This window comes from Leucopleurus acutus (genome assembly GCF_964270905.1).
Source record: "Leucopleurus acutus genome assembly, chromosome: 12".
In the NCBI taxonomy this organism is placed as follows: domain Eukaryota; kingdom Metazoa; phylum Chordata; class Mammalia; order Artiodactyla; family Delphinidae; genus Leucopleurus; species Leucopleurus acutus.
In genome coordinates, this window is record NC_139154.1 from 4,415,982 (window position 1) to 4,440,328 (window position 24,347).

A 24,347-nucleotide genomic window follows, 5' to 3' on the forward strand; every position below is an offset into this window, starting at 1 on the left:
GCACTGCCCCCTTTTTCTTCTCAGAATCTTAAGTACAGGTTTTCCTCCCGATTTTAGGGCCTTCAAATATAACATACGGAGCTTTTCATGATCAGCTTCCATAGAGCATTTCTAGTTATAATCAATGTCCAGCCATATTAATCAAACCTTTGTTCTTTCAACATATCACACAAGTTCATAATTTGTGTCTTTGCAAATGTTATTCACTTTGCTTGAAATAAATTAGACCCCTCATTAGTGTGCTCAAACTATGTTTCATGATCTACACTAAAATTCTCTCAAATCCTTCAGCTCAAGAAACAATTAGCTTTTAAGTACCCAATCATTCTCTATACCTTCTGTACCATTCTTTTCTTGGAGATAGACGTTTTCTGATGGACTATGCTATATTGAATCACCCATGTTAAATCCACGGGTTCTGACACACAGTGTAAATAACAGTAGGCACCCTTTCTCTTACATAAACTATCCCTGCTTTAAGACTCCTAAAATTTTTATGACTCTATATTAGATAAAGTAGTTATTTATGTCCAGAAAAGCCAGGAAGGTCATTGCATTGCCTTTTCACCAGCTACACCATTACGTTTTGCCTTCAGTATTTATAAGTAAGACATTCCTTATTTTGACATATTTCTGGAGCGATAGCTTGCTGCAGGGCATGAGGTCATCCTATAAAGCTCAAATTAATTTGGCAATTAATTCCTGGAAAGTTTCATTACCATAGCATTTAGGAAGGAAAGACTTAAGGATATATTAAAAACTCCATACGGTTTGGGTCAACATGTTGTATACAGTGCTTAGATGTGATTGTACATATTTTTGTTTATTCGTCCCCACCACACGTCCCCCATTCCCACTCTTAGCTTTTATTATATCAGTGTACATTTACTTCTTCTTTTATACATCTACCTTGTTTTTACACTTTTTGAATGAGAGGCTGTGGGTGATTTGGCACCTAATTACAACCTAAAGTGCATGTTATATTAATATTAAAGGCCCTTTACATGCACTGTGATTCATAGCTCTAATCAGATTGTTGACATTTTTGGAAGTTGATCCACCACAAGTGTGTGTTCATGCATGTGGGTGTATATATTTATGAGCTATGCACTTGTGTGATGAATCATAAGTATGGGAGAGTGATTTATGTTTATCATCTAAATTAGAAATATGGAGAATTGGAAATAAAAGAATACTAATTTTAAAAGTTAACCAGGATGGAGGAACAAAAAGAGACAAGAGTGAAAAAAGAGTAGTACTTCCCTCCCCACATTTGTAATTTTTCTGTCATAACAACTCCAGTTAGATGAAAAGATTGACTTTACATTACAAACTGAAGAAAGCTAGTATTGTCCCCTAAGTGCTTCATCTAAAACAATGAAGATCTTCCTCTTTTCCAACTTAAAAAAATTACATGACAACATTGAATCTATTCTCTGCACATTGGTGGGGTCATAGTGAAATTTGTAGCTCTAGCTAAAGAATAGAATCTGGAAACTGTGTGTGGTTGACACACGTACAAAGTGAAGAATGAGTTTACTTTTCTTCTGACTTATAGGATGTTTGCAGAATTCAAGGCTATGTTCACACTTAGTATCTACTTGAATAACTGTTCGTGTGTTATCTGGGTCCCAGATATAATTAATGATGAACTTTGAGATGTATCAGGTTTGTATGTGGGGAAGAAGTATATATGTAGTATGATCTTTATAGGCATGGTTGTCAGGTTAGGATTTCGAATAGGTACAAAGTTGGAAATAAATACAATGAATTTCAATGTGCATTTACCCATTGGTGATAGAGTACCATAATGCATTGATCAGTATGCACTATCCTATGAATTAGTTGCAGATTTTACTGATTTGACTACTCTCTTGCCAAGGCCTTTCAGGGCATAATTGATTAAAATGTTACATAATTTCCTAGATGCCTGATTTACTCATAATTTTAGATTGCTCTACAACTCAAGAAACAAACTTTACAGATGCAATTTAATTGTGTGTTTTTCCCAATTCACTGTATTTGATTGAGGTGCATGCTTCAATGACTGAACTGAATACTTCATAGACTAAAATTTTACAGTTCTTATCAATGGAAAAATATATTTTCTTATCTTGATTTTTCTAGAAGAGAAGTCAGAGTATGCAAAAATTCTCTTTGGAAGGCAGCTTTGTTACTCTAATTATCATTTTCATTGTATTATCTATGTTATTTTTTGAAAGAGTCTTCCAGGCTCATAAACATACTTAGCAGTGTAGTTTCTAAACAACAAAAACAGGAACAGAATTCACAACAGGCTGCTGGATTTAGTCCTTTTATTTGAGTTTCAGGTAAGGGTGAATATTGGGCATTAGAGTTAAAGTGCTTGTCTTTTTTGAGTGTTGCTTCTTTTCACTACACTTGAGAAAGATTGTTTCTGAAGCATACATTTTCTTAAGTGAAATTTTTAAAAAAATTTTAAAAGGAGTACAAAAGCAAAATTGTAGTCATTTTCTTTAAATAAACACCAAAATTCTTATATTTCTTTATATCAAGATTTTTGGAACATCATAGCAGAGCTTCAGATTGGTAGAAAGAGACCACAGATATATTTAGCAAGACTAATTTATACAGCAAAACATACAGAAACTTAACTGAAGCTCTTTGGCAAAATGGAGAAAGAGAAGTAAAACTAATTTTAATGAACTTTCTCTGCTTTTGATAGATTATATATTTACAGAGAGGTCTCAAAATGATGACAAGTATTTCCTTACATATACCCCGTGCCCAGGATCCCCTATTGTTCACGTCTCAGATCTCCTACAACTCAAGAAGGAAAGTCACAATGGATAAAGAAGGAAAGTCACAAAGTATAAAAACAGGCAGTTCAAGGAGGAAGAAACCTAAAGGACAATAATCAAATAAATAAATGCTCAACCCTACTACTAATCAGTAAAGAGAGTAATGGAAGAGTAAATTATCGTTCCCTGATGAACAAGTTTACAAGAAAATCAATGTCTAAAGTTTAGAAAATATATATTTTGGAAATAGTAAAATTGGTAATTATAAGGCAAAATAAAATTTCCAAGCAAGGAAGACAAGACATGTAACCTACAACCCATCAATTGTACTTTTACGTGTCTATCCTAGAGAATCTCTTAAACTTTCAAAAAGAGACGTATAAGAATGTTACTATATCTCTGTTTGTAGGAACTAAGTACATGGGAATCTTAAATGTCTCTCAGGGGTGAATAAGTGAATTATATTTTAATTTATTCTAACAACAGAATAATAAATAGTAAACAAAATGAGCTCTATCTATTTGTATCCCTGGATACATATCAAAACATAAGTACAAGTTTAGAAAGCTATTTGTCAAAGTATGAAATACTATGAGAAAGAACAATTATACAAATTTTAAAACATACAACTAAAATCTATATTTATTTATTTATATAAAGTGAAAATACAAAACTTACATTGGAATGACTCATTCTTACATTATGTTAAGTGTTGTCTTTTGGAAATAAGGTAGGGAAAATATGAGGTGGAGTGGAGTCTTAGCAGTATCTTTTTTTTTTTTTTAAATCAGTGATCTGATGCAAATTTTAACACTCCTTTTTTTTTCCAGTGGTAGGTACTTAGATATAAGCTTTATTTGCCTCTTATCAACTGTGTGTTCAAAGTAATAAATACAAATGAAAGGCAAATAATGTTCAAGAACCCAAACAAAAAATTCCACCTGTTAACCTTGCAAGCTACCTCAGATGTTTCCCTATCTTTTACCACCTCTGAACAGACAAGGTTCTTAGTAAAATTTAGTTACCTTACTTCTGTCTTTCAGTATTTCTCCACCAAAGAATGTGCTCTTTGACTCACTGTGGTGTGATTCTCTCCTAACACTACACAAATGTCTTCAGACTAACTCACTAGTAGCTACTTTTGTTAAATCTAAAGGATATGAGTGATCTTTTAATAGTATTTGATCCAAGGTAATAGTTTCCAAACCCTTACATTTTTGGTTACATTTTATCAATCTCTACTTGACAACTAAGTTAATATTCCAGAGATTTTCCCCTGTGCCTTGCTCCTCTCCACTCCCTCTGTATACAATCTCATTCATTCTGAAATCTTTAAAAGATATAACCAAATGCAGACATTTCTCAAACTTTCATATCAAGACCAGACCTCTTCTAAACTACATGTATTCAACTACCTTATCGACAGCTCTCTATGTATGTTTCACATTCTTTTCAAACTTAGAAAGTACAAAATTAATTTTTATTCTTTCATCGCAAAAATTTCACTTCTCTAGTGTTACCCTTGTACCGTAAATATTACTCCTTACACTTAGGAACAATAATAGAAATCTTGATATATCATGTTCCTTCATCCTCCTAGAGAAAAATTCGTATCCAAAGTACATCCTGCATCCCGCCTCTCTCTTCATCTACCTGAACCATTTAACGCAGGGCCATGTGGTTTTTAATTTAAACTTCTGCTAGCCAATTGGACTTGTGATTCCTGCTTTGGGTCTCCCCAATTTGTTCCCTACATAGAAGACAGGATAATCTTTTATGGACTATAGTTCATCATGTCACACAGCTTCAAACTTTGCAATCATATTCCATTGCATTTTGGATCATAGCTAAATTAATGGCCAAAAATGATTGGTTGAAGGTGATCCCTTCTTACTGTCAATATGCATTTCAAACTCATTTTCCATTTCCTCAGTGTTCTTCAGCTACCTCAATCCTCTCTCAGTTCCTGGGGCAAACAATGTTCCATCCTTCACAGAGGTTTGCTCATGTAGTCGCTCTTACTGGAATACTTGCCTTCATCCCTGGGGCAAACTAAACCTTACTCATATATCACATTGCAATTCTACTGACATTGTCCACTGAAAGATTAGTTGGCCTTATTTTGTTCTATCATAGCACCCTGTTCTTTCCTTTTTAACATTTTTTACAGTTTATAACCATTTTTTTTATTTTCAGTGTATAAGAATGTTTATTATTATTTTAGTGCCACAGGATCACACAAGTGTCATTAATATTATAAAAACAGAACTGTAAGCAGAATTTACAGTTCTTCTGAAAGAGACGAGGGTAGCATGAAACACTTTTTTCACCCTGCAGAGACCTTCTGGCTATGTCATAGGTAAAAGCTATCAAATATATATTGTTTAACTATATTTTGACTTGTAGGTTTAGTTCATGAACTTTTCATATGTTTTTAATCTATTTATTTGCAACATTTCAAAAGATATTCTGGCCTAAACTCTTGGGTCTTCCATTACCTGTCTGTGTGACCTTGGACAAATTATTTAACCTTGGGATCTTTTCTTAGAGAAACTATTAATCATATCATCATGTTGAAAAATTAAATAAAGAAATACATATAAAGATTATAGAACAGCCATCCACCCTTAGTCAATATTCAGTGACTGAGGAATCCATGTCTGTTCATCCACTATATCTAGAGCAGTGCCTCCCAATGAAACTGCACATAACAAAAAATAAAAGATAAGTGAGGAAGATAAATGAGAATACTTGCTAATTTATGTTACACAAATAATTGTCAAGTTTGCAGTTAAATTTAGAGTAAGATTCTAGTTAAAATGGGTTCATGTTAGAACTGTCTAAAGTAGTTATGAGAGTAAGCACATTGCACAGTTAAAACTCATGTTGGCACATTGTTTAAATTAAATTACTTTTAAAACGTTTTTTCTATTTATTATGTTCAATTTCAAAACCAAAAATGTGTGAAAGAGCTCAGGCAGCCTTATAGAGTTATAATGTGTTCAATTTCAAGGTTATTAAAGAGTCATAGCAACTTAACCCCTGACAATGCCAGGTCTTGTTCTCCTATAATAATTTTTCTCCAAATTAATTAGATGTAGAGTTTTTAACAGTGTGACATCCTCATGGATGTTTGCGTTTGTGAACCTCATGATGATGCCAGTTCACATTGCAGGTTGATGTAAATGGACATGCACAGAGAGCCTGTTCTAAGAGACACTTCTATAGCAAGAAAATCCAGGACTGTAGAAGGTATAAAAAGATAAACTGAGGCATGTTAAAACTGCCAAGATTTTATTTGAACATACATCAATTTGAATCAGGCAGTGCTAAACCAATAGTTATTAGGAGTGCACCAAGACAGGAGACAGAAAAGACGTTTTTACAGAGAAGATACAGAAACAAAGCAAGGAAATTGTGTGTGTGTGTGTGTGTGTGTGTTCAAGTTTAGGTTCTGTAATTTTTTTTTCCAGCTCTGTTGAGATATAATTGACATATAACATTGTGTAAGTTTGAGGTGTATACTGTTTTGATTTGATTCACATATATTGCAAAATGATTACCACCATAGATTATCTAACATCACAGCCACATTATTACTATTTATACTTTGTGGTGAGGACATTTAAGACCTACTCTCTGAGCAGTTTTCAAGTATATAATTGACGATAACTTAAGTGGGTGCCTGATTTGGGAAAGCCTAGTTGCCTCTTTGTGATTGGTTGTTCTTAAATTTCTTTGTCTCTGACTGAAATACTTTGACTATGGCTTAAGTTTTGGGCTACAAAGACATTAGAGTCACCCTAGTCTAATGGTCTCCTTCTTTAATTACTTAAAAAAGAAAACAAAAAAACAAAACTATTATGTTACTCTAGAGATCGTTGCTGAAGTGATGAATTTTAAAGAAACACAAATTTTAAACAGGTTAAGAAATGTTGTGTGTGTGTGTGTGTGTGTGTGCGTGCGTGTGTGTGTGTGTGTGTTTGCAAAGAAATAGAGACAATTTTGGAGGAACTTCATTTTCTTGTCCAGTTTTTTGTGTACTTTCTTGTTTTGCTCAAGTTGTTCTGGTGTCCTCAAATTGATTCAATTTCACCTAGGTTAAATTTTTTGAGAACCTATGATTTGTCATTCATATTAACATTGACTAGAATAAGAATAATGAAGATCCCTGACTTAAGCATAACTTAAGTTCATTTACCCATTTTTATAAGTTAAATTTTATCTCCAATTTCAAATTGAGATAATAATAATAATAATTTATGTCCTATAAATTTCTCTGCACTTAACAACAACAGCAACAAAACTCCTCTAGGTACACAAGGTATTTTAATATTCAGTAGCAATTCCCTTTATACTCAAAGGTAATATAAATATCCAATTCACAGGTGACAAAAAATAAGATATTACAGGAAAATTGACATCTGCTTTTAATTATAATTAAAATCAAATTTAGGTCCTTTTTAAAACCTCTCAGACTAAAATCTCAACTATGACAAAAAAAAGCTAGTGGCAACATATTATTTCAAGTATTCACTCTCTGTTATCTAAATACATCATAAGTATGGCACTAGCAATCTTTACAATGTTTATCAACATATTTTCCTTTTGATTACATGTTTTTGTTATTTATGGTGTCCCTTTAAGTCATATACTTTGGTAAAATTTTAACCCTTCTTTTTTTTTTTTTTTAAACTTCAAAGTTGTCTTTATTGGTGAGTGATTTTTACTGCTATGATTAACTTCTTTTTGGAATTCTTGGTAATGTTGGATGATCACATCAGCTATAACTCCATGGTAAGAACATTTACTGGAGGACATTGTAAGCATATTTTTTTCCATCTATCTTACAAATTTGGAGTTATTCTATGTACTGTGTAATAGGCTCCTACATTGATGTTTGAGATTTTCAAAAAATTCATGTAGCCATTAAATATTCATTAAAGAAGACTTATCTATATTGTAAATGCCTTATGAAATATAAGAAATTATCAAATACTAAAAGTGGAAAAACATACATGCATGGAGTGTCAAGTTCTCTTCAGTCACCAAGATGGCTGTGCTGTGTGAATGTAGAATATTTGTTTTGATTTGAAGCTAAAAGCACAGGCACTAAAAATCTTCAGGTCTATAAATCATTCACAAATTAACATGGTATAGATTTCAGGAATCAATTTGGAGAAAATCCAGCAATCTACAAATTTAATCTCTATAAATTTAGTATATACTGAATTGGTTTGTTGGTGATTTTAATCATCACATGCTGATTTAGAATTTTGCAAATAGTTCATAAAGATGATAAAAGCATCAGAAATCTAGTTTTTTAGATAATTTGGAAATAATCATTCAGATCCATAAGGCTACTTTTAAATTATAGGTTAATATTTCTCTACTACCAAAGGAAATTTTTAGAAAAATAAGTAAACCTTAGTTTAACTACATGACTTTCATTTTCAAACCATTCAACCATCATTTTAACTACTTCTGTCAGGCAGTAACACTCCACAGGCAATTATAACTCTGTCGAGATAGAATAACAGGTATAGATTTACCCTACTTCCTGAAATAAGCAAAACAAAGTAAAATTTATGAAACAATAGCTCTTAAATACATCAAGCAATGAAGGTCACTTATCCCTAAGAGCTGGAAAACAAACAAGGTAAGCCTGTGATTGACCCAGGTTGAGAAAGTTTAGAGGCTAGGAAATAGTGTACTCAGGTGGAGACTGGTGCACTGCCTGAACTGAAGAGATACCTGAAAGCTCATAAGATTTGGGTAGTTAGAATTTACAGGACAGAGTTCTAGACAGAAGAGAGCTTCACTAAGAGAGAACTTCAGAGATCCGTAGATGGTACTCTTTGCATATTTAGCTGAAATTACTCAATTCTAGGAAAAGAACTGCCAGACATTATTAGAGATAACTGTGCACAGTACTCATACAGATCTAAGAATAGTGCTTCTTCTCACCATATATGTGAAATGTTATGATTCACAGGGACTTGTGTACAAGGCAAGGACTAGTTGTACCTCAATGGTGGGGAATAATACCCTTAGACTGACACTGACTCTGGATCTAACATATCTTAAAAGCCAAATTCTCCCAAATCAAATATTTATGAAGTAACTTCATAGCATATCTGAATAAGTTCCAAGAATAAGAATACAAGATTGTCACCAGGAAGATAAGTATTTATAGCCAACAGAACTGCATTATATAAAATGATAAAGGAAGACTTTAAGACAAAAGAAAAATTACAACAGATATAAAGTATTGACCTACACAAATGAATGAAGAGTACTGGAAATGGTAGTTATATAAGTAAATACCTAAGGCTTTTATTATTATTGAAATACCACTAAAAGATAATTGATTGCCTAACATAATTAATAACAATGTGGTATATAGTTTAAAACATATGTAAAAGTAAAATGTATGACAAATTATCACAAAACATGAGAGAGGAGAAATGAGAGCATATTATTTTACTGCTCTTATACTGTATGATATGTGGTATGATATCACATAAAGGTTGAATCTTAAAAAGTTACAAGTGTATACTATGAACCACAAATCATTCACTAAAGTAACAAAACAAAGAGTTATAACAAAAAAGGAGTTAAATTAGAAACCAAAATAAGAATTCCTGGAAAATCCTCAAATACTTGGAAACCAAATAACACACTTTAAATAACCAATCAATGTTTTTTTTTTAAAGATAGAAATTAAAAGTTATTTTCAACTGAATAAAAGAAAAAAACATGATGTATCAAAATTTGTGAGATGCCAATAAAGCAGTATGTAGGTAGAATTAATAGCACTGAACACTAATATTAACAAAGAACAAAGATCTCAAATCAATGGCTCAGCATCCACTTAAGAAACTTGAAAAGAAAAGCAAATGAAACACTGCATAAATAGAAGAAAGACAACAACAAGATCACAGAAAATCATTAGGGAAATACAAACAAAATAAAAAAGCAAAAGAGCCAAAAAGTTACACCACAAGTTGGTTCTTGAGAAGAACAATATACAAAAATGAATTGATTTCTACAATTAACAATAAAAATTGGAATTAAAAATATTTAAAATAGCATCATAATATGAAATAGAGATAAATCTGACAAAATATATTGAAGACATGTAGAGTGAAAACTATGAAACACTGATGAAAGAAATTAAAGAATATCTAACAAAATGGATAGTAGTATAGGGTTCATGAGTCAGAAGATTCAATATTGTCAAGATGTCTCTTTTCTCCAAAGTTTTCTGTCAGTTCCATGCAATCCTAATCAAAATTTTGGCAGGTGTTTGGTTTTTGCTTTTGTTTTAATTGAAATTAACAAAATCTAATATCTATATGGACATACAAAAGACATAGACTAACAAAAACAACTTTGAAAATGTAGAATGAAGTTGGAAGACTAACAGTATGTACTTACACAAATTATCATAAAGCAACAATAAATGAGAAAATGTGGCACTGATATCAAGTTTGATAAAATAGATGAATGGAACATAACAAAGATTCCAGAAAAAGACTCTCATGTATGGACATTTAATTTTGAAAAAGCTACTTTTGTTGCTCATTCCTCTTAAATAGACAAAAGGAAGGGATTTTGGAATCTTTTACTTCTACCAGCTCTGTTGTGACTTTTTAACTTTGTTTCTTCTAGCCTAATTGTATTCTATTGTAAGGATACAATGAATGCGTTAATTACCCTTTTAAAATGTTAAATCAGACATACTCATAAAAATTGTAAAACAAAAAGATTATTATAATATTCAATGATTATAACATAATAAACTTCTTGTAACCTGAACCCAGAAGTAGAATCTGTTAACACCAGAGAAACCCTTACATGCTCAATTCAGATTACATCCCTGCATAACTCCTAAAAGACAGCCATTAACTCTGGGCTCTCAATACTGTTCCATTGGTCTATTTTTATGTCAGTAACATTTGTTTTTTTTTTGCGGTACATGGGCCTCTCACTCTTGTGGCCTCTCCCATTGCGGAGCACAGGCTCCGGACACACAGTCTCAGCAGCCATGGCTCACGGGCCTAGTTGCTCTGCGGCATGTGGGATCTTCCCAGACCGGGGTACGAACCTATGTCCCCTGCATCGGCAGGCAGACTCTCAACCACTGCGCCACCAGGGAAGCCCCAACGTAAGTTTTAATTAGTATACCTTTGTAGTGTAGTTTGAAATCAGGAAGTGTGCTACTTCCTGATAATTCTTTTTCCTCATATTGCTTTGGCTACTGGGGGTCTTTTGTGGTATTATACAAATTTTAGGATTTTTTTTCTATTTCTGTGGAAAATGTAATTGGAATTTTGATAGAACTTTCACTGAATATGTAGATGACTTTGGGTAGTGTGGACATTTTAACATTATTAATTCTGATTCATGAACATGAGATATCTTTCCATTTGTTTGTGTCTTCTTCAATTTATTTCAACAAAGACTTGTAGTTTTCATTGTACAGATCTATCATTTCCTTGGTTAAATTTTTTCTTTGGTATTTTATTGTTTTGATGCTATTGTGAATGGAATAGTTTGCTTATTTCTTTTTCGGATGTATCATTGTTTGTGCATAGAAATGCAACTGACTTCTGTATGTTGATTTCATATCCTCCCACTTTTCTGAATTTGTTTATTAATTCCAACAGCTTTTTAGGTGAGTCAGGAATTTTTGATGTATAAAATCATATCATCTGCAAATGAAAACAATTTTACTTCTTTCTTTCTGATTTGGATGCTTTTATTTCTTTGTCTTGCCTAATTGCTCTGGGTAGGACTTCCAGTACTATGTTGAATGAGAGTGGGCATTTCATCTTGTTCCTGATCTTTGAGGAAAAGTTTTCAATTTTTCACCCATTGAGTGTAATGTTAGTTGTTGGTTTGTAGTATATGACCTTTATTATGTTGAGTTTATTCCTTATATACCCAAACTGCTGAGGGTATTTATCATGAAAGAATGTTGATTTTTGTCAAATTTTTTTCTGCATCTATTAAGATGATAATATAACTTCTTTATCTTTCCTTCTGTTAATGTAGTGTATATAATTGAGTTGCATATGTTGAACCATCCTTGCATCCTGGGGATAAATTCTACTTGGTCATGGTGTATAATACTTTTAATGTGCTTCTGAATTCACTTTGCTATTATTTTTTTTGAGAATTTTTGCCTCTATATTCACCAGGGAACTTGGTCTATCATTTTCTTATCTGGCTTTGCTATCAGGGTAATGCTGACCTCATAGAATAAGTTTGGAATTGTTACTGCCCCTTCAACTTTTCCAAATGGTTTGAGAAGGATTGGCATTAATTCTTCTTAAATGTTTAGTAAAATTCACCAGCAAAGCCATGTGATCCTGGGAGGTTTTTTGGGAAGTTTTTGATTACTGATTCAATCTCCTTACTTGTTATTGGTTAGATTTGTTATTTCTTCATAATTAGGGTTAGGGTTAGCAACTTTGTAGGTTGTAAGTTTCTATTTTTGTTAGGTTATCTAATTTGTATGGCATATAATTGTTCTCTGCAGTCTTTTTTGATCCTATGTGTTTCTGTAGTATCATTTGTAATATCATCTTCCATTCCTGATTTTATTTGAGTCTTCTATCATTTTTCTTAATTACTATAACTGAAAGTTGTCAATTTTATTTACCTTTTTGAAAAACAGCTCTCAGTTTTGTTGATCTTTCTTATTGTTTTTATAGTCTTTATTTAATTTATTTGGTGCACTGATCTTTATTATTTACTTCTTTCTGCTAACTTTAGACTTAACTTATTTATCTTTGTCTAGTTTTTTGAGGTATAAATTAAGTTGTTTATTTGAGGTCTTTAAAATTTTTTGTTACATGTATTTATTGCCATAAATTTCTCCCTCAGAACTGCTTTTGCTGGTTTTGGTATGTTGTGTTTTCATTTTCATTAGTTTCAGAATATTTTTAAATTTTCCTTTTGATTTCTTCTTTGACCCATTTGTTATTCAGAACTGTGTTGCTTAGTTTCCACATATTTGTATATTTCCCAGCCTTCCTCTTGTTGTTGATTTCTAGTTCCATATCATTATGGTGAAAAAAGATAATTGGCATAATTTAAATCTTAAATTTTCTAAGACTTATTTTTTTTCTTATCTTATCATATGATATATTCTGAAGAATGCTCCCTGTATACCTTAGAAGAATGTAGATTCTGCTGCTGCATATATAGTCAATTAATTTTTCACAAGAGAATGAAGAACACCCAATATGGAAAGAATAGTCTCTTCAGCAAATGGTGTTGGGAAAACAAGGTAAACACATACAGGAACATTAAATTAGACCCCTATCTTACACCATTCATAAAAACTAACTCAAAATGGATCAAAGATACCATAAAACTCCTAGAAGAAAACACAGGGTAGAAACTCCTTGACATTGCTCTTAGCAATGACTTTTTGCACATGACACCAAAAACATAAAGAACAAGAGTCAGAATCAACAAATAGGACTATGTCAAACTTATAAGCCTTTGTACAACAAAAAAAAAAATAATCAAAAAGATAAAAAGGCAGCCTGAGGAATGGGAAAACATTTTTCCAAACCATATGTTGGATAAGGAGATTAATATGCAAAATATATAAAGAGCTCATACAACTCAGTAACAACAACCACGAACAGCCTGATTTAAAAATAGGCATACAAATAAAATAAACATTTTTTTCCAAAGAAGACATCCAAATGGCCAATAGGTACATGAAGAGATGCCCAACATCATTAATCATCAGAAAACTGCAAACCAAAACCACAATAAGTGATCACCTCACACCTGTTAGAATGGTTATCATCAAGAAGATGAAAGATAACAAATGTTGGTGAGGATGGTGGAAAAAAGGAAATTTGTAATACTGTTTGTGGGAAAGTAAATTGGTTCAGCCACTATGGATAACAGTATAGAGTTTCCTTAAAAATTTCAAGTAGAGCTACTACATGATTCAGCAATTCCACTTTGAGATACACACCCAAAGGAAATTAAAACAGGATATCAAAGAGATATAAGCACAACCAAGTTTATTGTAGCATTATTCACAACAGTCAACATATGGAAACAACCTAGGTGCTTATCAACAGATGAGTGGATAATGAAGATGTGATATATATTTGTAATAGAATATTATTCATCTATGAGAAGAAAGGAAATCTTGCCAAGTTCAATAACATATGTGGATCTTGAGCATATTAGCCTGAGATAAGTCAGACAGAAAAAGGCAAATACTGTGTGATATCACTTATTTGTGGGTTCTAAAAAAGCAAAACTTATAAAAACAGAGTAAAATGGGGATTACCAGGGCCTGGGGATTGAGGGATAGGAGAGATGTTATATAAGGATACAAACTTACAACTTATAAATAAATAAGTCCTAAAGATTTAAGGTACAATATAGTGATTATAGGAAACAATAATGTATTGTAAATATCATACTTACTGAGAGACTAGATCTTAATTATTCCCACCACAGAAAAGACACAATAATTATCTGATGTGATAGAGATGTTAGCTAACACTACAATGGCAATCATATTGCAATATATAAATGCATCAAATCAACAGTACTGTACACCTTAAACTTATACAATGTTATATGTCAAATATATTTGAATTAAAAATTATTTTAAAAAGGTAACCATTAACCTGATTATTATGATAAAACTCATTTGCTTTCCTTTAGAGTTTTACCAGATAAACATAAATCTCTAAATAACACTGTTTATCTTTGCTGAATTATTGAAACATACAATAATGGAATTAAACAGTACATATTATTTTTGTTTCTGGTTTCTTTGGCTCAAAATTCTGTTTGTGAGTTTCATACATGTTTTGTAGGTTTAATAGGTAAATTTCAGTACTGCATAATAATATATTTACATGAGTAAACCACAAGTAAGTATCCATTATAGTGTTGATGGACATTTAAGTTGTTTCTTGTTTTTTAAAAATTAAGCTATTGCTACAATGAACATGCATGTGCATGTATTTTGATAAAATTCTGTTGATAAAAATTCTGTTGAATTTTACCTGGGATTAGAATTAGTACATCATAGCATATGAAAATCTTTTATTTGAATAGTTAATGCCAACCACTTCGCCAAGTTATTTTATAAATTAGTACTCCCATCAGCAATGTATAAGAATTCCAGTTGCAACATGTCCTGTCAACACTTGGTATTATCCTTGTTTTTGTCACTTGATGATTGTTAACTCTTTTAGATTTTCATTGGAATATCTTCTCAAATGATGTGCCTATTTAAGTCACTATCTATTACATTTTATGACATAATAAGCTATCTGAAGTTTACTGGTTTAAAACAACAATATTTTGCTTACAGTCTGTGAATGAATAATTAGGTCTGATCTCAGCTGGACTCACTCATGCAATTTAACAGTGCAGCTTTGTTTCTGGTGTTGGCTAACTTAAGTTGGATGATGGGGATGACTAAATCACATATTCCTTATAATCCAGCAGGCCAGCCTGAGCTTATTAAACTAGGCAGATCAGCAGGACCAAGAGCCAGAGTAGGAGCATGAAAGACTTCTTGAAACCTAATCTTATATGAGGTACAACATTGCTTCAGCCATATTTCATTGGCAAAACAACATTCAAGACTATCCGAGATTCAAGAACAAGAAGACATCTGTTCTTCATGATAGAATAATTGAAAATCCACTGTGCAAAGTCATGGACACATAAAGATTTAAACTTTGTGACCATTTTGTTTTCAATCTATTACAAAATGTGTTATATATTCAAGATAAAAAACTTCAGCCATTTTACTTTGGAAAATATCTTCTTCCACGCAGTGGATTCCTGTTCCCTTTTGGGGGGAGTAGTATTTTAATAAGCAAAAGTTCTTAATATTAATATGATTCAATTTATCAGTTTACCTCTTTCTAATAAGTGTTTAAATATTCCATGTAGTAAGACCTTTCCAACTTTGGAATTATATGTGTTCCCCTGTATTTTCTTTCTTTCTTTCTTTCTTTTTTTTTTGATACGCGGGCCTCTCACTGCTGCGGTCTCTCCCATTGTGGAGCACAGGCTCCGGACGTGCAGGCCCAGCAGCCATGGCTCATGGGACCAGCCGCTCCGCGGCATGTGGGATCTGCCTGGACCGGGGCACGAACCTGTGTCCCCTGCATCGGTAGGTGGACTCTCAACCACTGCGCCACCAGGGAAGCCCTGTATTATCTTTTAAATGTTATCAGTAATGGCTGCTTAAACTCAGATATGCAATCTATTTGAATCTGTTTTTTGTGTTGTGTGGGGGTCAATACTTTCTCCACATTTATAGGCATTATCTCAATACAATGTTAAAAAGGCCAACCATTCTCTCTACTCTGATGTGATATCTTGATACAAGATTAATAAATTAATGAGGTTATTGGCCATACAGGCATTGGTCAGTCTGTTTCTTGTTTTTTTTTTTATTTTTTCTTTTTTCTTTTTTGCGGTACGCGGACCTCTCACTGTTGTGGCCTCTCCCGTTGCAGAGCACAGGCTCCGGACGCGCAGGCCCAGCGGCCATGGCTCACAGGAGCAGCCGCTCCGTGGCATGTGGGATCCTCCCGGACGGGGGCACAAACCCGTGTCCCCTGCATCGGCAGGCGGACTCTCAACCACTGCGCCACCAGGGAAGCCCTCTTGTTTTTTATTTTGTCTATTTGTGTGCCTTTGCACCAAACACACTGTTGTAATTCAGACACCATTTTAACATGTCTTTTTGTCACTTATAGTGAGGATGCCCATTTTATCTTTCTTCTTAATAGTGTCTTGGCTATTCTGGGCCATTTATCTTCACATATAAAGTTAAGAATCATTATATAAGTTTCTAAAAGAAAATCTTTTGGAAGATAGATTGAGATGTTATTAATTATACAAATCAATTATTCCCAATTGATATGTTGCCATAGCAAGTCTTCCAGTTGTTGAATAATCCATTGTCTACGTAAAACTATAGCAGTCCATTGGATTCTCTTTATTAAGCTGTGCATGTGGTTTGTTAGATTTCATCCATGTTTTTTATACGAATTTAAGTGGTATCATTTGAAAATTTTATATTTTATATGTTGCAAATATGGAGAAATTTAAATAATCTTTACATCATTTCTGTGCATCATTGCAACTTTGCTAAATTCACTTATTTATTCTGACTGCTAAACTTTTAAAAAGTTTCTGTGTATCAGTCATATTATGTGGGAATAATACAGCTTTGTTTCTTCCTTTCCAGTTCTATACCATTTATTTCTTTTTCTTGTCTAAACAGACTGACTACATAGGGTAGTAGATATGCTGTGTAATGTAATTACTAGTCTCAAATGAAAGCATTTATCATATCATTAAGAATAATATTTTCTTTAGAGTTTGTAACAGTCCTATATTTTATCTAACTTCCCTTCTTTTTCTATTTTGCTAAGTGTTTTGTCATTATATTTAAATTTTAGATCAATCTTCAATATCCAGAATAAATCCAAACTGGTCATATTTAGTCTTAAATATAAAGAGATGGATAGCTTTTGATAAAATTTAAAAATAATTTTTATTAATGTTCATGATTAAGATTAGATTGTAATTTCCTTTTTCTTATCATTTTTGTTATGACTGAATATCACACTGGCCTCACAAAATATGCTGGAGATGTCCAATTTTTGGTAACCTCTGGAAATGTTCCATTTAGATTAGTGGTTAGCTCTGTCTGTGTAGGGTAAAATTCACTATCAAGGCCTGAGATATTATTTAGGTGACAGATTTTAATATCTTTTAACTCTAGAACTATTCAGAGTTTCTGTTCTTTATTGTAATTATTTAAAAGTTGTATTTATCTAGGATATAGCCACTTCATTTAAATTTTTGTATATTGAAAAAGTATTTTAATGATATGCTTTATCATCTCTTTACTATACATATGTTCTGGGTATATATCCTTTAATTTGTTTCATTAACTATTTGTGCTTTTTTCTTTATTTTCATTTTATTTTATTTATTTATTTATACAGCAGGTTCTTATTAGTCATCAATTTTATACACATCAATATATACATGTCATTCCCAATCCCCCAATTCATCACACTACCACCACCATCCCTCCACTGCTTTTCTGCCTTGGTGTCGATATGTTTGTTCTCTACATCTCTGACTCAATTTCTGTCCTGCAAACCAGTTAATCTGTACCATTTTTCTACATTCCATATATATGTGTTAATATATGATATGTGTTTTTCTCTTTCTGACTTACTTCACTCTGTATGACAGTCTCTAGATCGATCCACGTCTCAACAAATGACTCAATTTTGTTCCTTTTTATGGCTGAGTAATATTCCATTGTATATATGTACCACATCTTCTTTATCCATTCATCTGTCAATGGGCATTTAGTTTGCTTCCATTACCTGGTTATTGTAAATAGTGCTGCAATGAACATTGGAGTGCATGTTTTTTTGAATTATGGTTTTCTCAGGGTATATGCCCAGGAGTGGGATTGGTGGATCATATGGTAATTCTATTTTTAGTTTCTCAAAGAACCTCTATACTGTTCTCCATAGTGGCTGTATAAATCTACATTTCCACTGACAGTGCAAGAGGGTTCCCTTTTCACCACACCCTCTCCAGCATTTGTTGTTTGTAGATTTTCTGATGATGCCTATTCTAACTGGTGTGAGGTGATACCTCATTGTAGTTTTGATTTGCATTTCTCTAATAATTAGTCATGTTGAGCAGCCTTTCATATGCTTCACGGCCAGCTTTAAGTCTTCTTTAAAGAAATGTCTATTTAGGTCTTCTGTCCATTTTTGTATTGGTTGTTTGTGCTTTTAATATTGAGCTGCATGAGCTGTTTATATATTTTGGAGATTAATCCTTTGTCAGTTGCTACATTTGCAAATATTTTCTCCAATTCTGAGGGTTGGCTTTTTGTCTTGTTTATGGTTTCCTTTGCTGTGCCAAAGCTTTTAAGTTTCATTAGGTCCCATTTGTTTATTTTTGTTTTTATTTCCATTACTCTAGGAGGTGGATCAAAAAAGATCATGCTGATGATCATGTGATTTATGTCAGAGTGTTCTTCCTATGCTTTCCTCTAAGAGTTTTATAGTGTCCAGTCTTACATTTAGGTCTGTAATACATTTTGAGTTTATTTTTTGTATGGTGTTAGGGAGTGTTCTAATTTCATTCTTTTACATGTAGCTGTCCAGTTTTCCCAGCACCACTATGAAAAGACTGTCTTTTCTCCATTGTATATCCTTGCCTCCTTTGTCATAGATCAGTTGACCATAGGGGTGTGGGTTTATCTCGGGGCTTTCTATCTTGTTCCATTGATCTATGTTTCTGGTTTTGTGCCAGTACCACATTGTCTTGATTACTGTAGCTTTATAGTATAGTCTGAAGTCAGGGAGTCTGATTCCTCCAGCTCCGTTTTCTTCCCTCAAGACTGCTTTGGCTATTCGGGTCTTTTGTGTCTCCATGCAAATTTTAAGGTTTTTTGTTCTGGTTCCATAAAAATTGCCATTGGTAATTTGATAGGGATTGCATTGAATCTGTAGATTGCTTTGTGTAGTATAGTCATTTTCACAAAATTGACTCTTCCAATCCAAGAACATTGTATATCTCTCCATCCGTTGGTATCATCTTTAATTTCTTTCATCAGTATCTTATAGTTTTCTGCATACAGGTCTTTTGTATCCCTAGGTAGGTTTATACCTAGGTATTTTATTCTTTTTGATGCAATGGTGGATGGGAGTGTTTCCTTAATTTCTCTTTCAGATTTTTCATCATCAGTGAATAGGAATGCAAGAGTTTTCTGTGCATTAATTTTGTATCCTGCAACTTTGCCAAATTCATTGATTAGCTCTAGTATTTTTCTGGTGGCATCTTTAAGATTCTCTATGTATAGTATCATGTCATCTGCAGTGACAGTTTTACTTCTTTCCCAATTTGTATTCTTTTATTTCTTTTTATTCTCTGATGGCTAAGGCTAGGACTTCCAAAACTATGTTGAATAATAGTGGTGAGAGTGGACCTCCTTGTCTTGTTCCTGATCTTAGAGGAAATGGTTTCAGTTTTTCACCATTGAGAATGATGTTTGCTGTGGGTTTGTGGTATATGGCCTTTATTATGTTGAGGTAGGTTCCCTCTATGCCTACTTTCTGGAGAGTTTTTATTATAAATTGGTCTTGAATTTTGTCAAAAGCTTTTTATGCATCTATTGAGATGATAATATGGATTTAATTCTTCAATTTGTTAATATGGTGTATCACGTTGATTGATATGTGTATATTGGAGAATCCTTGCATCCTGGGATAAATCCTACTTGATCATGGTGTATAATTCTTTTAATGTGTTGTTGGATTCTGTTTGCTAGTATTTTGTTGAGGATTTTTCCATCTATATTCATCAGTGATATTGGTCTGTAATTTTCTTTTTTGTAGTATCTTTGTCTGGTTTTAGTGTCAGGGTGATGATGGCCTCATAGAATGAGTTGGGAGTGTTCCTTCCTCTTGAAACTTTTGGAAGAGTTTGAGAAGGATGGGTGTTAGCTCTTCTCTAAATGTTTGATAGAATTCACCTGTGAAGTCTTCTGGTCCTGAACTTTGTTTAATGGAAGTTGTTTAATCACAGTTTAAATTTCACTACTTGTGATTGATCTGTTCATATTTTCTATTTCTTCTTGGTTCAGTCTTGGAAGGTTATACCTTTCTAAGAGTTTGTCCATTTCTTCCAGGTTGTCCATTTTATTGGCATAGAGTTGCTTGTGGTAGTCTCTTAGGATGCTTTGTATTTCTGCAGTGTCTGTCAAGACTTATCCTTTTTCATTTCTAATTTTATTGATTTGAGTGCTCTCCCTCTTTTTCTTGATGAGACTGGCTAATGTTTTATCAATTTTGTTTGTCTTCTCAAAGAACTAGCTTTTAGTTTTATATATCTTTGCTATTGTTTTCTTTGTTTCTATTTCATTTATTTCTGTTCTGATCTTTATGATTTTTTTCTTTCTGCTAACTTTGGGTTTTGTTTGTTCTTTTTCTCCAGTACCTTTAGGTGTAAATTTAGACTGTTTATTTGAGATTTTTCTTGTTTCTTGAGGTAGGTTTCTATAGCTATAACCTTCCCTCTTAGAACTGCTTTTGCCACATCCCTTAAGTTTTGGCTTGTCGTGTTTTCATTGTCATTTGTCTCTAGGTATTTTTTGATTTCCTCCTTGATTTCTTCAGTGATCTGTTGGTTATTTAGTAATGTATTGTTTAGCCTCCATGTGTTTGTGTTTTTTACATTTCTTCCCCTGTAATTCATTTCTAATCTCATAGCGCTGTCATCAGAAAAGATGCTTAATATAATTTCAGTTTTCTTAAATTTACTGAGGCTTGATTTGTGACCCAAGATTTGACCTATCCTGGACAAAGTTCCATGCACACTTGAGAAGAAAGTGTAATCTGCTGTTTTTGGATGAAATGTTCCATAAATATCAATTAAATCTATCTGATCTATGGTATCATTTAAAGCTGTTTTTCCTTATTAATTTTCTGTTGTGTAAGTGAGGTGTTAATGTCCCTCACTATTATTGTGTTACTATTGATTTCCTCTTATAGAGCTGTGAGCAGTTGCTTTATGTATTGAGTTGCTCCTATGTTGGGTGCATATATATTTATAATTGTTATATCTTCTCCTTGGATTGATCCCTTGATTATTATGTAGTGTCCTCCCTTGTCTCTTCTAACTTTCTTTATTTTAAAGTCTATATTTTTCTAATATGAGTATTGCTACTCCAGCTTTCTTTTGATTTTCATTTGCATGAAATATCTTTTTCTACTCCCTCACATTCAGTGTGTATGTGTCCATAGATCTGTAGTGGGTCTCTTGTAGACAGCATATATATGGGTCTTGTTTTTGTATCCATTCAGTGAGCCTGTGTCTTTTGCTTGGAGCATTTATTCCATTCATATTTAAGGTAATTATCAATATGTATGTTCTTATTATCATTTTCTTAATTGTTTTGGGTTTGTTTTTGTAGATCCTTTTCCTCTCTTGTGTTTACCACTTGAAGAAGTTCCTTTAGCATTTGTTGTAGAGCTGGTTTGGTGGTGCTGAATTTTCTTAGCTTTTGCTTGTCTGTAAAGCTTTTGATTTCTCTTTTGAACCTGAATGAGTTCCTTGCTGGGTAGAGTAATCTTGGTTGTAGTTTCTTCCCCTTCATCACTTTAAGTATATCATTCCACTCCCTTCTAGCTTGTAGTGTTTCTGCTGAGAAATCAGCTGTTACCCTTATGGGAGTTCCCTTGTATGTTATTTGTTGTTTTTCCCTTGCTGCTTTCAATAATTTTTCATTGTCTTTATTTTTTGTCAGTTTGATTACTATGTGTCTCAGCATGTTTCTCCTTGAATTTATCCTGTATGGGACTCTCTGTGCTTCCTGGACTTGGGTGGCTATTTCCTTTCCAATGTTACGGAAGGTTTCAATTATAATCTCTTCAAATATTTTCTCTGTCCTTTCTCCCTCTCTTCTTATTCTGGCACCCTTATACTGCGAATGTTGTTGTGTTTTATGTTGTCCCAGTGGTGTCTTAGGCTGTGTTCATTTCCTTTCATTCTTTTTTCTTTATTCTGTTCCACAGCAGTGAATTCCACCATTCTGTCTTCCAGGTCATTTATCCGTTCTTCTGCTCAGTTTTTTTTTTGCTATTGATTCCTTCTAGTGTAGTTTTCACTTTCAGTTATTGTATTGTGCATCTCTGTTAGTTTGTTCTTTAATTATTCTAGGTCTTTGTTAAATATTTCTTGCAGCTTCTCGATCTTTGTTTTCATTGTTTTTCCGAGGTCCTGGATCATCTTCACTATCATTATTCTGAATTCTTTTTCTGGAAAGTTGCCTATCTCCACTTCATTTAGTTTCTTGTCTGGGGATTTATCTTGTTCCTTCATCTGGTACATAACCCTCTGCCTTTTTATCTTGTCTATATTTCTGTGAATGTGTTTTTTCTTCCACAGGCTGCAGGATGGTAGTTCTTCTTCCTTCTGCTGTCTGCCCTTTGGTGGATGAGGTTATATAAGAGGCTTCATGTTTTTTTCTTTTTGTGATCATTGCAGTCACATGTTTTATTAATTTGTGGGATTTTTGGAACTAATTTTAGCTTTGCTAATACTCTGTCTTGTCCTTGTTTTATGGTTCATTACATCATTCACTATTGTTTTTCTTCCTTCAAACTTCTGAGAAGTTTTCTTGGCTATTCTTTCTACATTTTGAGGTTATGACATACATTTTCTTTCATTTTTAATTCTTAATAAAATTTATATTTAAAAATTTGGACACATTTTTAATTCCAAATTATTTTTAAAAGAAGTAATGTTGTGATGGTTATCTTTGTAGCTTTTCTGAATCCTTCATGATCACATAAAATTCAGTGACAGTAACTTGCTTTTCTTAGGATGACATCCATGTTTTACCAGCTAGGTGCTCTTAGGGACAGTAGTACTAGTCATTTTGACTTATATCTTGTGTTGAAGAATATCATACCTATCAGTGCATTGGGGTGAGAGAGAAAAATGACCCATTATCCTTACGTAATGAGAGGGAGCTCAAACGTCTAGTACATATTTACCTGGAATTTAGCTTCTATAACATGCAGCTTGTGGAAATGAGAATTATTTGTGGTTTGTCTCTTCCAGGGAAATGCCATAGCCCTTGACTGGGAGGTAGGGGATGAGGGGAGTTAATATTAACTGTACCCACTCAGAGTGGAGCTTTGGTCACATGGAACTGAGGATAGAGACAGGAAGTGTATTATGGCTCAGGTATTACAGACACTCACACTTCTTACTGAAATTTAGTAGAATTTCTTGAATAAAGATATTTTCATTTGATGTATACCTTTAGGAATTTTCCCAAGACTTTTATTTTATATATAACTTTTAGCAGTTATGGTTTTTTCACTGGGAAGCGTATCCATGGAGTTCCTCATTCTGTCATTCATGAAGTGCTCCCCTATTTTTTCTGTCCTTTCATTTATACTTTTATTTTTTCATTGGCCTATCTGCTTCTCTCCAGCAAAACTTTTCTTTTACAACAGAGGTTATTAAGCTACTGCCCATAAAGCAGATCAGTCTCACTGCCTAATTTTGTAAATAAAATTTTGTTGGAATACAGTTATTCCCATATGTGTATGTGTTGTCTATGCCTTCCTTTGCTGAATTTGTGTTATAATGGTAGAAATGATCAGCTGTTACAAAGATAACATGTCCTAGAAAGTCTAGAATATTTGTTATCCTAACCTTTACAGAAAAATATTGATAATATTAGTGGTCTTAGTAGCTCCATAATGAATACTTTGACAGCATTGGAGAGAGGCTATAGTAAGCCATGAGGGCTGACAGTATTTGGCCCTTTTTGAAGTTGTAAGTAACCTAAGTCTTTTTGCTCTATTAGTGTAAGAAGTGCTATGGCAAGTAGGATGGGAATAATTAGTTGGAAGTATATTAATTATAAACATGTTTTTAGGAAGAGGAATCAAATTTCTGGCAAAAACGTTTAAGTTTTACACAATT